This window comes from Punica granatum, chromosome 5 (assembly GCF_007655135.1).
Source record: "Punica granatum isolate Tunisia-2019 chromosome 5, ASM765513v2, whole genome shotgun sequence".
In the NCBI taxonomy this organism is placed as follows: Eukaryota; Viridiplantae; Streptophyta; class Magnoliopsida; order Myrtales; family Lythraceae; genus Punica; species Punica granatum.
Genome location: NC_045131.1, coordinates 159,441 through 173,236, shown reverse-complemented (window position 1 = coordinate 173,236; position 13,796 = coordinate 159,441). Strand labels below are relative to the sequence as shown.

The 13,796-nt window shown below is 42.7% G+C and overlaps 2 pseudogenes; both read right to left on the bottom strand.

Annotated features, from left to right (window-relative positions):
* Nucleotide 1: 1 nt before the first annotated feature.
* On the bottom strand, nt 2-6,113 carry LOC116207757 (annotated as a pseudogene).
* A 303-nt stretch (nt 6,114-6,416) lies between these two features.
* On the bottom strand, nt 6,417-7,611 carry LOC116207758 (annotated as a pseudogene).
* Between the last annotated feature and the right edge of the window lie 6,185 nt (nt 7,612-13,796).

Genomic DNA, 13,796 nt, shown 5'->3' with positions numbered 1-13,796 from the left:
ATGGAATGCTGCAAAAAACTCTAAAGTAAATGGGCTCACTTTTTTTCTTGCCCTCAACAGTGTCAACCGGATAATCAATAACATACAACGGCTCCTACGATGATTGAGCAGGATTGGTAACCTTACTATTGAAGAGCATGACATGATGTGCGGCAAATACCTATACATATATATATATGGATATAGTTTATATCTAGAGATTCTCGGTGAAGCTGCCTCCTCCTTCATTTACTTGTGAATCCATCACCGCAAACATTCCAACAGAGGATCAAGACGAATGGAGATCATTGTGGAGTAACCATGACAAAATATCTTGGTTGCAAACCTCTTTGATCTTAGCTTCCACATAATTAGGTGAAACTGAAAATCCTAATTAACACAGTAAGAGGGACCTGTCAACCTTCCAAATTCCTAGTTGAATACGATTACATCCTGACTTGACCAAGACCAACAAGTTATTTATATTTACACAAGTAGCATTAGACTAGGTTTATACAGGGCACCGACTCTGCATATGCTTTCAATGTAAGATCAGGATACAAGTAGAACAAAGAAGACCATTATGAATATACCCACCAGAGAATAATATATATAAAAATATTGCCAGCTGCTAATAGGAACGAATATGCTGGATTTGCCGGAAATGCTTTTGGGCGGAGGCATTACTTGGACATGGAATATCACCAGTTCCATCAGCAGTACTAGAAGGCCGCTTGTGACTTGAAGAAGCAAATATGCTGGAAAGAGTCAGCATCACGCAGCCCAGAAGAGGGAGGGCAGCAAACACAACCGCAGCAGTTTGCCTGAAATTCATGGCGCTGATCATTAACTAAGGAGAACGCCAATTAAAGAGAGAAAACAGGCTGATCTGTTGGCAGATGAATGAAGCTGTAGTGGAGGGAACAGGCTGATCTTTCAATTCTTTGATTTGATCTGATTAATGGAAAGGGATGGAATTATGTGTTATGTATATGTATATGATGAGAGAACCTGCTCTGTCCATTGCGTGGTTTTCAAGCCAGGGATGTGGAAATATCTGTCTCTCAGGTCTCTGTTAAAGACTAACAACAGTATGTCAAGTTAAGGCCACTCAAATTGACTTTTCTGCCAAGCCAGAAATTCTTTTTTGATCCTGCTGATGATGTGCTACTATGCTATCCTTTATATGTCCTCAAATGTCATAGGGATGAATATTCATCAAATGAAACTGGAATTTACACTGATTCACTCACTTTTTCTGAGATTGATATATTTGGATGCCTCTCTTGGCGCAGTATAATCTGCTGTGCATAACTATATGTGAGCCTGATCAAGGGCAGAGGAGGAAGAGGAATACTAGAAGTTGATAGCGAGATTCTTTTTACAAGTATAATCAATCATAGCCAACTATTCAGATCCAGATACTATTTAGCATGCATCTTCAAAGTTGCCAGTGACCTAAACATACACTGTCGGTACGGTTTGCAAACTTTAACAAGGGGCGGAATAAACAAGTTGCTGATTCAGAAATCACACTGAACTAATGATCCCTAGGGGCATAAACAAGAAGAGACTGGCTCCAACTGCAAAAGGGAGGAGAGTGAGAGAGAAGCCAAGCCAATGACAGTGGCCGAAAGTGAGGCTTCTTCAGAAGAAGGGGGCTCGGCAAGGCTTCCCTTTCCTTCCACGGCATTGTTTCTGAGACTTTGAACTGCTCCCTTCTCCTTTTCCCCGGGTTGGTGCTGGAGCTCCAAGACTCAGGAAAGGAGGCGCCAATTCATCAGATTTCAACAAAAATGCAAATGCCTGCAAAATATTGACAATTATTGATGATTGCTTGAGCAAAAAAAATTGCAAGTGAATGAATAAACAGCAATTGATTCATCAGCAATGAGCGGTGTACCACCTTGCAGGATATAGAGCAGTATTTGTACAGTTGAGGTTCTGTGATTCTCCTCGAACAGTATTCACATGCCTTGCCTTCTACTATGGCACCGGAATGGGGAAGGGGGACTAGAGGTATCACTGACTTGTTGTTGGACTTGTACCTCTGAGAACCTCAAAAGTCCAATTCCATGAGCTCCTTTGGGAGGTAATATACAACTATGAGCTTGAGCAGGAGCCCAAACTTCTGGAGAAATCAATCTTGTACCTGAATTCCGGAGCAGTCAATGTAGTTTTTGATGACATCACTGCAGACAGCATCAGTGTAGACATGCCTATAGAGCTTGAGGATTTTGTGGTGCCGGTGAGTGCCTGAAGAAATGCAATACTGGCAGCCAACCATCTTGCAATCGATGCAATACCTCTTCATCTCATTTCCACGGATTGGATGCTCTTTACATGGTGACCCAAAGAAACTTGTATGCAGAAAATGTCCAAGCCACTCTGGCTCTAGTGTTGCATAGCTCTTGCAATCCCCAGTCTGTCAAAAACGGTACACATAAATAAATAAAAAAGAGAGAGAGAGAAAAAAAGGAGCTCTTATGGAAAACTGAGTTGAACGGACCTTTTTCGGTTACTAATCCCTATTCCCTACATCTGTCTGTCTGTCTCTCTTTTCTATGCACACACAATTAATAGAAGGGACAGAAAATAGAGACCGAATGATGACACGCATAAGAAAAATCCAAGTCAGCTGGTACATCACATACTTCTATATTCAGCGGAAATCAGGCAGAGAATTTATGAGAAAAACGTCATTTTTGGGAGAGCCAAAAGGAAGTTTAGTTTCCATTCCCCAATTGTTAACTGGTATAACAGCAAATATGTTGTTCAATGTGCTGCTACGCCTGAATAGAAACCATGCATCAACTCTCCTTCTACCCTGTAACACTATCCATATTCGGTGGTTTAAATAGTTTCTTTGCTTTCACGGCGCGGGCTGAGAGACAAGTTATTTTTTCCCTTTCATTCCCCTAGCCACTTCTATGGTCCTATGTTAATTGATTTGTTCATGGAGCGCTGGATTCTTGCTGACTGACATTAGAACAATTTACCTCTTCTGCATGAAAGATCTTCCTTTGATTCTTTGAAACAACTCTATATGATGAGCTAACTAAGATTGGATCCGAAAAGGTATATATTGACAAGCTAGCAGACTTTTTAGTTTTCTACCAAGAAAAAGGATCCGACAAAAGAAATTCAAACAGCAGTCCCCTATATGCCTATTGACCATTGACTAAAAGGAAGTGATCACCCTCCACCGGACCAGCAAAAAGAGGGCGGGTAGAAAAGCATCTCAGGCTACCGCTTTCTTGCTGTGGAGGATCAAGAATAATATTAAATCTGGCATTGCCGAGTTCACCAAACAGAAGATTTGTCATTAAAACTCTATGTGCTGCCGCTAATGGATTGGAAAATCTACCCAATCAACCAAAAACACAATCAGATCGAAAAAGAATATGCCATACAAACCATCATCCATGTGGGGAAAAAATTGAAAGATTGTGCTTGTTTTGGTAATGACATAATCGTGAAACAAAAAGAAAAAGTAATGACCACAATGAATTTGACTGAAGACCAGATGACGCTATAAATTAGTGACTACTTTGGAGAAGAATGAAGGACTTGCCATTTTCTTGCAGCAAATCTGAGGAAAAGGTTGATCGTTTATCGCAAATATGGAAGTTCAGTGATGAATCAAAGGATCAACCTGGAGATTAGACTAGACTAGACGAAGAATGTCTGTACATCTAGCTCATGATTTTCTGGATTATCTATCTGCAGGTCTAGAGTAGAAATTGGGAGCTCATTGCTGTCTGAAAATTGAAAGAGATAACATACGTCTTTGTGTCTGGTGCCTCCTCGATTTGATCGAGGTAAATGTAGCCATTACGATGTTGACTTGGCCAAAGAACAATGGAGACATCTGTTCACGTTGGGATTGGCTAAGCCAGTCTTCCTTTCGTGACAAGTATGCAGCATAAATGACACCAACTTGTTTCCATGTAAAACTTTGGGCCTGCTACTGCTAGGAAATTAAACTTAAATGTCTTTCCATATATGACAAGAAAAGGGCTGGGGTGAAATCCCCAGGCGTTTCTGGTTTCTGCTAAGTTTCCTGTAACAGATGGACGGGCATCTCCCTCTTAATGAACTTTATCATCATATCACACCAAAAGCACAGCCCTGGAAACTTCACGCCCCCAACCTTCCCCCCCTACAAACGAACAAACAAAAGCTTCAATCGCAAGGAACAAAGTCGAAAACTGCCATCTAACATGCCTCTATACATCAAACCTATGTCCCAGATGTTGCAAACACCAGTTTGAAGGATTCTTTGAAAGGACTCTCTTTCTCTTTCTTTTTCTTTTTTTTCCAAAATAGAGCATGAGTATCTTCAAACCGCAATACCAGAGCTTGTCCTAGTAAAAGCTCGGATTATTATTATTATAATTATTGTTGTTGTTGTTGTTGTTATTGTTATAATTATAATTATAATAATTATTATTATTCACGTAAGTTCATTTCTCCGACAGGTTCAAACATTTAAAGTTGAAGCTAGCTGGTGGAAGACTTTTGAAAGAAGAAAGATCTTTCAGTCCTCTGCCACATCCCCTCTTCAGGACTCAAAAGGAAAATTCAACATACCGCACATTTGAGGTGTTATTACCGTCCAAACTTCGGAGAGAAGTGGAAGTAAAAAATTGCCAGTATATCTACCGATGATTACTTGGATTAGAAGCATTCTTTTTTAGTGTTATTGCTATCTCAAATTGGGGCCTATAGACTAAAGGACTCCAGCACTGGAGTATCTAAACCACATGATTAGAAGAGAGGAAACTAGTAATTGATGCAAAACAAGATATATCACCGAGAATTCTTCAGCGGCTTCTCCAACAAAGCAGAAAGATACACCTCTCGGAGCTCCGGCCCGCAGTGGATCTTCCATCCCACCACCTACTTCAACTTGGCGAACCCAGTGCTCTCTATGAGAGGGGCATAAACCTGCTCCAACTGATCCCCCGAGCAGAAGAAATGGTCGAGCCAAAACAGCCCACCAGGGCTCAGCACCCTATACATGTCAAACATGAAGAAGTGGAGCAGAGTGGTCGGGATCCAATTGCTAAGTACGTGCATCGACTGGACTATGTCTAGTGTGCTGTCAAGGAACGAGAGCCTCTGGGAGATGCTGATGTACAGAGGAATGACCCCTCTCGAGGCTATGAAGCTGTTGAAGGGGCCGTTCAAGTTCATGGAAGTGGTCACGATTGTGATGTTCCTCTGCATCATCCTCACTGCAAACGTTGTGACCCCGCCTCCAATGTCGAGTCCAATCCGGGTACCTGGTTTTTTAGTTGCCAGAACTTCATCGGTGGTGAAGTTGAGACCATCGTGACTCTCCAAGGCGGTCCACTGTGTCTTCTCACAACCTGCAAGATCAAAACAGTCCTTGCAGTCATCGAATCCTTTTTGGGTGCGCTTCCTGTTCACAGTTCTTGCAAGTATATGCGGTCCACATGACAGATGAGTCAGAGGGCATGGTCCACAGACTTATGGGAAGAAGGTAAGGTTTGACAAACTCTTGGGGAGCAGCAGGGCGGCAACGGCATCTGGGAAGAGGCCTGCAGCCCCTGAGGAGGAGCTTCTGGGCATGGAGTTCATCATCAGGGCAAGATCCTTTAATGTTGTAGGTCATGTAATGTTGGCGCTCGTCAGGGAAATGAGTGCACGTGCTGGCCCCTGGAGGGTAAATGGTGCTGGAGCTGAAGTTAGAGTTGAAGCCAAGTGGGAGTAGTTGCCCTGATGTGAAGGAAACGAATTCAGGTGGGAGGTCCACTATGGGCTTGGCACTCGCAGTTGAAGGAGTGAGGATAGGAGATGTTAGGGAGCAAGAGGAGTAGAAGGTGATGGAGATGAAGAAGGTGAGGAGGTTGGTTGATAAGAGGAGGAACAGGAAGAGCAAGTTGGTGCGGATGGAGGTCCTTGCTGGTTCTTGAGGGGAATCCAATGATTCTTTCCCCATACCATGAGGCCAATCACGACACATCACTGCACTATTTGAGGAAGCTGACAGCGAGCTGTTTGTGCTGGAAACTTAATGAGAGCTTGAGAACATGAAAATTTTATATTAATTATATTATGTGTGTTGTGTTGGTATGCTATGTATATATGTATGTTTACCAACAATCTCAGTAGCAACCGCATTAAACATATTAGTTTACTGCAGTGGCGTAAAAGGTGAAAACTATTCATGGAAACTCGATAAAGCACTACTCCTTACAATTTTTTTTTTTTGGCTTACAACCCTACTCCATAGTCCATACTATGATGTTTCGCATTCAATGCTCTTAAGCTTATCACAGAATTATTATATTTCAGTCATGTGCTTTTCTTTCTATATCAGCTTCTCCTCTTCCCTGATCCCCTTGCCTTTCCTTGGGATCTGAAACAGATCCAAATTAACCGGGTATCTGATTAGGAAATGCACAATCTATTTGAAGGACTCGATCCCGAAAGTACAACCAGTGCCTAGCTGGAACCAATCTACAACATAATATGTTACCGAGCTAGATGTTCATCACAAGACTGGTAGGACATAAATTATAAGAATAAAACCTTTCGAGTGACGGCATCAGAAGTAAAAGAATCTGTGTCTGTGTTTGGGTGTGCGTTTCTGTACGTACAAATTAACCTCTTGCTTAGGAACTAAAAGGAAAAAGGGGAACTATTCCTGGACCAAACCAAACCATTCAGTATGATGAGATGATCTTTTGAATTTGAGATACAGATAGATACTTGAGATTGACTGAAGAATCAAAACAGCGGCCCAGCTTGCCTCTGTGCAAGTCCGTCAACTTCAACAGTTGCTTGACCTGGTGCTTTGTGCTTTCCCCGCAACCCACCTGCAGCAGCGACAAAAGCTTCTCAGAGGCGCCCACTTCTACTGCCTCCCCCAAACGGGAAGGGCTTCTCTCGGACTCGAAGCAGTCCCCCTCCTGCTCCCCTTCCCGTATAAGCGTCCACGTGATAGAGATGCAGTGTTCTGTGCCCAAGTTCGACACCCGTAGGATCTTGTTGACCAGAAGAGGCATCGCCAAAACATTACTAGAGGTCTGCACTCTCTCTCGTTCACTGTCACAGAGGGAGTCCAGGATGCAGAGAGCCTTCTCGGACACAACTTGTTGGCATCGACTAGGAGTTCAGTCAATAATAGAGGGACCAAGCCCAGCTCTAGGAATCTCAATGCAGAGGTCGTCCTCGTCCCTGACAGTGAGATCATCCACAGTATGGCCATGAGGGAAGCACTGGTAGCAGAGGGAGAAATATTGGGCTCCACAATTATCCTGATCAGAGCTTCCGGGATGCCTTCAACTAGCCAAATAGCAGCTCCACCTGAAGAACGCCCCTGATCATCTGACTCAGACTCTGAGCAAAGGAAGGAGCTCTTTCAGCACAATAACTGCATTCTGCCTAGCCACCAGATCTCCTCCGCAGTTCAAGAACCAAAGCAAGACACGCAGGGACGCTGCTGATCCTATTAGCCTGCAATTGCATTGGCCTGATTCCAAAAAGCTTATCGTCCCACTCCCGGGACTCATCCATGCCAGTGCTGATAGGATTTCTTCCAACAACCCCCTGCATACTTGTCCAATGAGATGCTCCCGAAAGACTTGAAAGTTGCTGACAGGACAGCAGGATGCATCTCTTGCTCCGCTCGCTTTCCTTGGCCCATGAGTTGACTCTTAAATTAGAAAATAGAGAAAGAGATGGACAAATAATTGAATGGAGAAAAGTTATTATTTATTCTTCCTTGCTCTACTGGTACATCCTGATCATATATACATATATATACATCTCATGGTGTACAAAGGGAAGGTCATACAAGAGGAAAGAAGAAGAGAAAATCATGGTGCAAGATAATAATTGAATGAAAACATATCGGGCAAATGAGATATTCCCTAATCCGTCAAAGACTTCCTTGAAGTATCGAAATCTCCAATACTCCCCCTCAAATTGGAGTATGGATGTTAGTAATGCCCAACTTGCCTCGTAAACGATGAAAGTGATCTTTGCCAAGTGCTTTTGTGAAAATATCGGCAGGTTGCAAATTGGTTGAAATGTGACGTGTAACGATTGACCCTGCTTGAATATGCTCCCGAATGAAGTGGCAATCGATCTCGATGTGTTTTGTTCGTTCATGGAAGACAGGGTTGGCAGCAATGTGTAAGGCAGCTGTATTATCACAGTAGAGTGTCATGGTTAAGGAGATAGACATACCAAGAGAAGATAATAGACTCCGCAACCACAATAATTCAGCTGTAGTGGAGGCCATTGATCAGTATTCGGCCTCTGCGGAAGATCGGGCCACGGTGCTTTGCTTTTTGGTCTTCCACGAGATAGGACAACCGCCGAGTAAGATAAAGTATCCTGTAAGAGACCGGCGCGTCATAGGGCAAGCAGCCCAATCGGAGTCACAGTAAGCAGTGATGAATAGAGAAGAAGGCCGATGTAACAATAGGCCACTTCCTGGACTTTGCTTAAGATATCGAAGGACACGAAGTGCTGCATCCCAGTGGAGTTGTTTAGGCCGATGCATAAACTGTGATAAAATGTGGATAGAATAACTCAACTCAGGGCGAGTGATCGTAAGATAAATAAGTCTTCCAATGAGTCGATGGTAGCAAGATGGATCAGGAAGATCATCACCCGAATCAGAGCTAAGTCGAAGGTGCTGCTCCATCGGAAAAGTTGCCGGCCTTGCACCTAACATCCCACATTCCTGCAAGATATCGAGTATATATTTCCTTTGGCAAAGGAAGAGGCTATCAGATTGGCGAGCGACCTCGATGCCCAGAAAGTACCGCAATTTTCCTAAGTCCTTGATGCTGAAACAATTATCCAAATATTGCTTGAATTTGTCACAGTGAGCAGCATTGTTGCCCGTCAATATCAAATCATCGACATATACAAGTACAACTAGCGTAATACCATTCTTTTTGTAAGTGAACAGAGAGTAATCGGCTGAAGATTGAAGAAATCCATAGGCCTTGAGGGCAACAGAGAACTTAGCAAACTAGTTACGAGATGCTTGTCTAAGTTCGTAGAGAGACTTTTGAAGTCTGCAGACTTTGTTCAATCCTGCATATGAAAAACCAGGTGGTAATTTCATATACACCTTCTCTTCAAGGTCCCCGTGCAGGAATGCATTATTAACATCAAGCTGATATAACTCCCAATTTCGATAAAGAGCCACGGTAAGAAGGACCCAAACACTTACTAACTTCGCAACCGGTGCAAAAGTTTCATCAAAGTCTAGGTCTTCAATTTGTGTATAGCCCTTGGCGACCAATTGAGCTTTATATCGTTCAATCGATCCATCAGCTCGAAGTTTCACTTTATATATCCACTTGCATCCAATTTCTTGTTTCCCAGCAGGTAAGTCTGCAATTGTCCATGTCCCATTACATTCAAGGGCTGAAATTTCTACTGCCATAGCTTCACGCCAGTGTCGATGTTTCACGGCTTCTGTGTATGTCCTGGGCTCAAAGTCTTGATCAATTTCAGTAAGAAAGCAATGATAGTTATCCGATAAACGGGAATAATCAATCTAACACTCTATGGCATGGAACGAACCTGAGGAGAGAGTGGATTCGGGTGAAGGTCGTACGGAAGAGGGTGTGGCTTTGACGAGGTGACACTCATAATCCTTATGCCAAAACGGTGGTCTGTGATTCCTCTTCACCTTAGGGGAAGAAACTGCAGCTTTCTCTGTTTCAGGGCTACTGTCTTCAGAAGATGATTGATTTAATTCTCCCCCTGAGGCCAAATCTGCTACTGCAGTCTGTTCCATTGCTTCTTCTTGATGGGTCGAGAACTCCATGCCATGTGACCGACTGGACAAAGAACCAGAAGTGTCTGATTCATTAGAAATGGTCCGCTCATATGTACTAAGTCCACCCAACGGATCGCCCCAGCTTATCGGAACTCTTGGTGTCGGATCACTGGCATTTGTACGTAACTGATTCACTCGAAACGGAAACACTTCTTCATGAAACACAACATCTCGTGATACAATTATTTCTCCCGACTCAAGATCATAAAGTTTCCACCCTTTCTTTCCATATGGATAACTCACGAAGACACATTGTCGTGCTCGGCTTTCAAATTTATCATTTGGTTTAGGCCTTTTGGATGCATAACATAAACAACCGAAAACTCGAAGATGATCAAGCTGTAGTGGCTTTTGAAATATAATTTATACCGGTGCCTTACCCAACAACACTGGTGAGGGAGTGTAATTAATTAGAAATGCAGAAGCAAGAACACATTCTCCCCATAAACTAATCGGCAGGTTCGCATCAAACCGCAAAGATCGTGCCATCTCCAATATATGTCTATGCTTTCTCTCAACACGGCCATTTTGTTGTGGCGTGTCAATGCAGGAAGTTTGATGAATTATCCCGTTAGCATGGTAAAAGTCACACATGACCTTGGAAGTGAACTCCTTGCCATTATTTGACCGAAAAATCTTGAGAGGTTTGCCAAATTGAGTCTTAATCATGTTATAGAAGCCAACTACAAACTTGTGGGTTTCAGATTTATCATTCATCAAATAAACCCATACGCAACGACTATGATCATCCACCAAAGTAAGAAAATACCGTGCACCAGATGAAGAGGTTACACGATATGGTCCCCAAACATCTCCATGTATTAAATCGAAACATGCTTCAGCTTTATTGGAACTTATAGGAAAAGGGCTTCGTGAATGTTTAGCATGAGCACATGCATCACACACAATCTTATTATTCGAGTTCACTAGAACACCAGGAATATAATGTAGCACTTTACTAGATGGATGGCCCAAACGTTTATGCCATAGGACAACGCTGTTCGTGCGACTGATCACATGGGCAGCTGATGCCGATTGTCGCTTGAGCCAATACACCCCCTTCCATAACTCACATGATCCAATCATTATCCCCGTGGCCCGGTCCTGCAAGTCACAAGAGCGAGAATTGAACGTCAACATACAATCTTGATCTGATGATAATTTGCTCACCGAAATGAGATTGCAATTAAACCCAGGCACATATAACACGTTCTTCAAAATAAAATCGGGACTTATACGAATGATGCCACTTTTTGTGGCAAAAACAGATTTCCCATCCGGAATACCAATTGAGACAACACAAGATAACTCTCCAATTTCTAAGAAAAACCCGATGTTTCTCGTCATGTGCATAGAGGCACCGGTATCCAACACCCATTCTATAAGATGGTCAGGTAAAAAAGCATTACCAGCAAGTTGTTGCTCATTAGTTACAGCCCGATCACCAAACATTGCAACTAGGTGACTCAGTTGATCTTCTGAAATGCCCGACACACGGGCTGTGACGTTTCCTCCATGGACCGTGTGTAGAGCCGCCTCTGTGGAAGCAGGAATGGCTGTTTCCCTTAGCATCTATTCTGTTTCTACCTGCACATGTAGAGCTTTTTGATTTCAGTGTCCATACAAATCCTTTGATGAGCTACCTTGAGGTGTCCAACCTCCTTTTGCGCCTTTACCGCTTCCCTTATGATTATTCCAATCACCGAAAGAGTTCGAGCCTTTTCCTTTAAAATCTCGATCTGCTGAATATCCATGTAGCTTCCAGCATTCTGATTTGAAGTGACCTCGCTTCCCACAATAATCACACTGGCGTGGACCTCCCTTGCCCGAAGCCCTTGTTTCTACAAAGTGAGCTGAGGTCTCCAAATGTTAATCTCGTCCTCCTCGAGTCATTGAACAACGAATTTCTTCATCTGCAACTTGGGAGAAAGCTTGGTTTAACGAGGGCAAGGGGTCCATATTTAGAATTTGGGACCGTACCGTCGTATAATCCAAGTCGAGCCCCATCAGGAATTGGTGGAGTTTCTCAACTTCCTTGTTTCGTGCCATCTGCCTTGCTGCTCCACACGTACAGACACTGCATTTGCATTCAGCGGTTTCAAGGTAGCCTTCCAACTCATCCCAAAATGACTTGAGCTTCGAATAGTAATCCATCACGGAGCGGCCTGCCTGCCTGAAATTACAAATATTAGTCCTGATTTGTTGGACTCTAGGAGCGTTACCTCGTGCAAATTGCTGCTTCAGCTTGTCCCACATGGTCTTGGCATCATTGGCATAGACAACCGCTCCTTGAAGACTCCGGTCAAGGGAATTGATATCCACGATGTAATCATGGAATTATTGATCCTCCACAATGGATAGTTAGGGCTTGATGGATCTGGTTGTTTGAGCGTCCCGTCTATGAAGCCAATCTTGTTCTTTGCTTCAAGCGCCCTAAGCATTGCCTTCGACCACATCTGGTAATTTTCACCATTGAGCACGATAGTGACAAGGGCCGTCCCCGGATTATCCGAGGTGCTGAGGAAGTATGGCGATGTCACATCGATTGATTTGGAGTTACTCATGATCTCTCTCACTTTATGGATCTTAAAGCTCTGATACTATCTTAAATTAGAAAATAGAGAAAGAGATGGACAAATAATTGAATGGAGAAAAGTTATTATTTATTCTTCCTTGCTCTACTGGTACATCCTGATCATATATATATACATCTCATGGCGTACAAAGGGAAGGTCATAGAAGAGGAAAGAAGAAGAGAAAATCATGGTGCAAGATAATAATTGAATGAAAACATATCGGGCAAATGAGATATTCCCTAATCCATCAAAGACTTCCCTAAAGTATCAAAATCTCCAATATTGACCTTAGCCACTAGGTCGTGGCACCTCCTTCCATCCCTGCCTTGGGACGCTGCCAAAATCTTCTCGCAGGTCTCCGATACTTGAGAGGGAGTCACTGGAACCCTTGGAGTCGGTATCCTGTTGATCCCGGAAGAAGGGTTGTCGACGCACCAGGCTTGAATATCTTTCTATAACCCGTCACAAACTGCAATCTAAACAAGATTTAAGAGAAAAAGAGAGGAGAATTTATTTAGTTTTTTTTAATCAATGAGGAATTTCATTCTAAAATGTAGGAACTAGGGAGGGAGGAAGGAAGGTGGCGTAACGTTAAGTCCTGGATCAATGAGTAATTTGTTCTTTGCAATTGTACATAGTAAGTAGCCACAACAACCGAGTAGCATAATATTGTCATCACTATTATTCACTATTTTATTCCAAAAAAAAATAATCAGCGAAGCATAGATATTGGAATGTTGACCATTGAATTGAATGGGTCTAAAATTGCTGCCGAGGCAGAGATTGCGGACAGCTAGCTTCTTGAGTTTTGTTTAATAACATTAAATCATTATAAATAAATTAATTAATTAACAAATATTTTCCAATAGAAGATGGCTCATAGATTATTATTATGGGTGAATTGGCAAGGCATGTCACATCACGATGAACATCATATCACATGTTTGACCGGCCGACTACTTACTGACTTACAGGGCCGAGAAGGAAGAATGTCGAAATGGGCCAGCAAGGTTTTCTTTTTGGGCCTTGGGCCAGCAAGTTGAAGTTAAGAAAGTTGAAAGATCAGACCAAGTGATCTATCTTCTTCTATCTTTCTTTTCTGGTTGGTTGGTTGGTTGGTTGGTTCATCACATAATTATTAATTAATAGAGTAAACGGGCAATTTCATCCCTGACTTTGTTTTTACATCAATTTTGTTCCCGACTTTGCACTTTTGCATTAATTTCGTCCACAACTTTTCGATTACATAAAATTGGTTCTCGACTTTGCACGGTTATATCAATTTAGTCCATGACTTTCGCATCATAAGTTCTTGAGTTTTGACGTTACATCAGATTGATCCCCGGTTACATCAATCTAGTCCGAGTGGCTAAGGGGTAGACGGCGTCAATGTTCTGTTAATT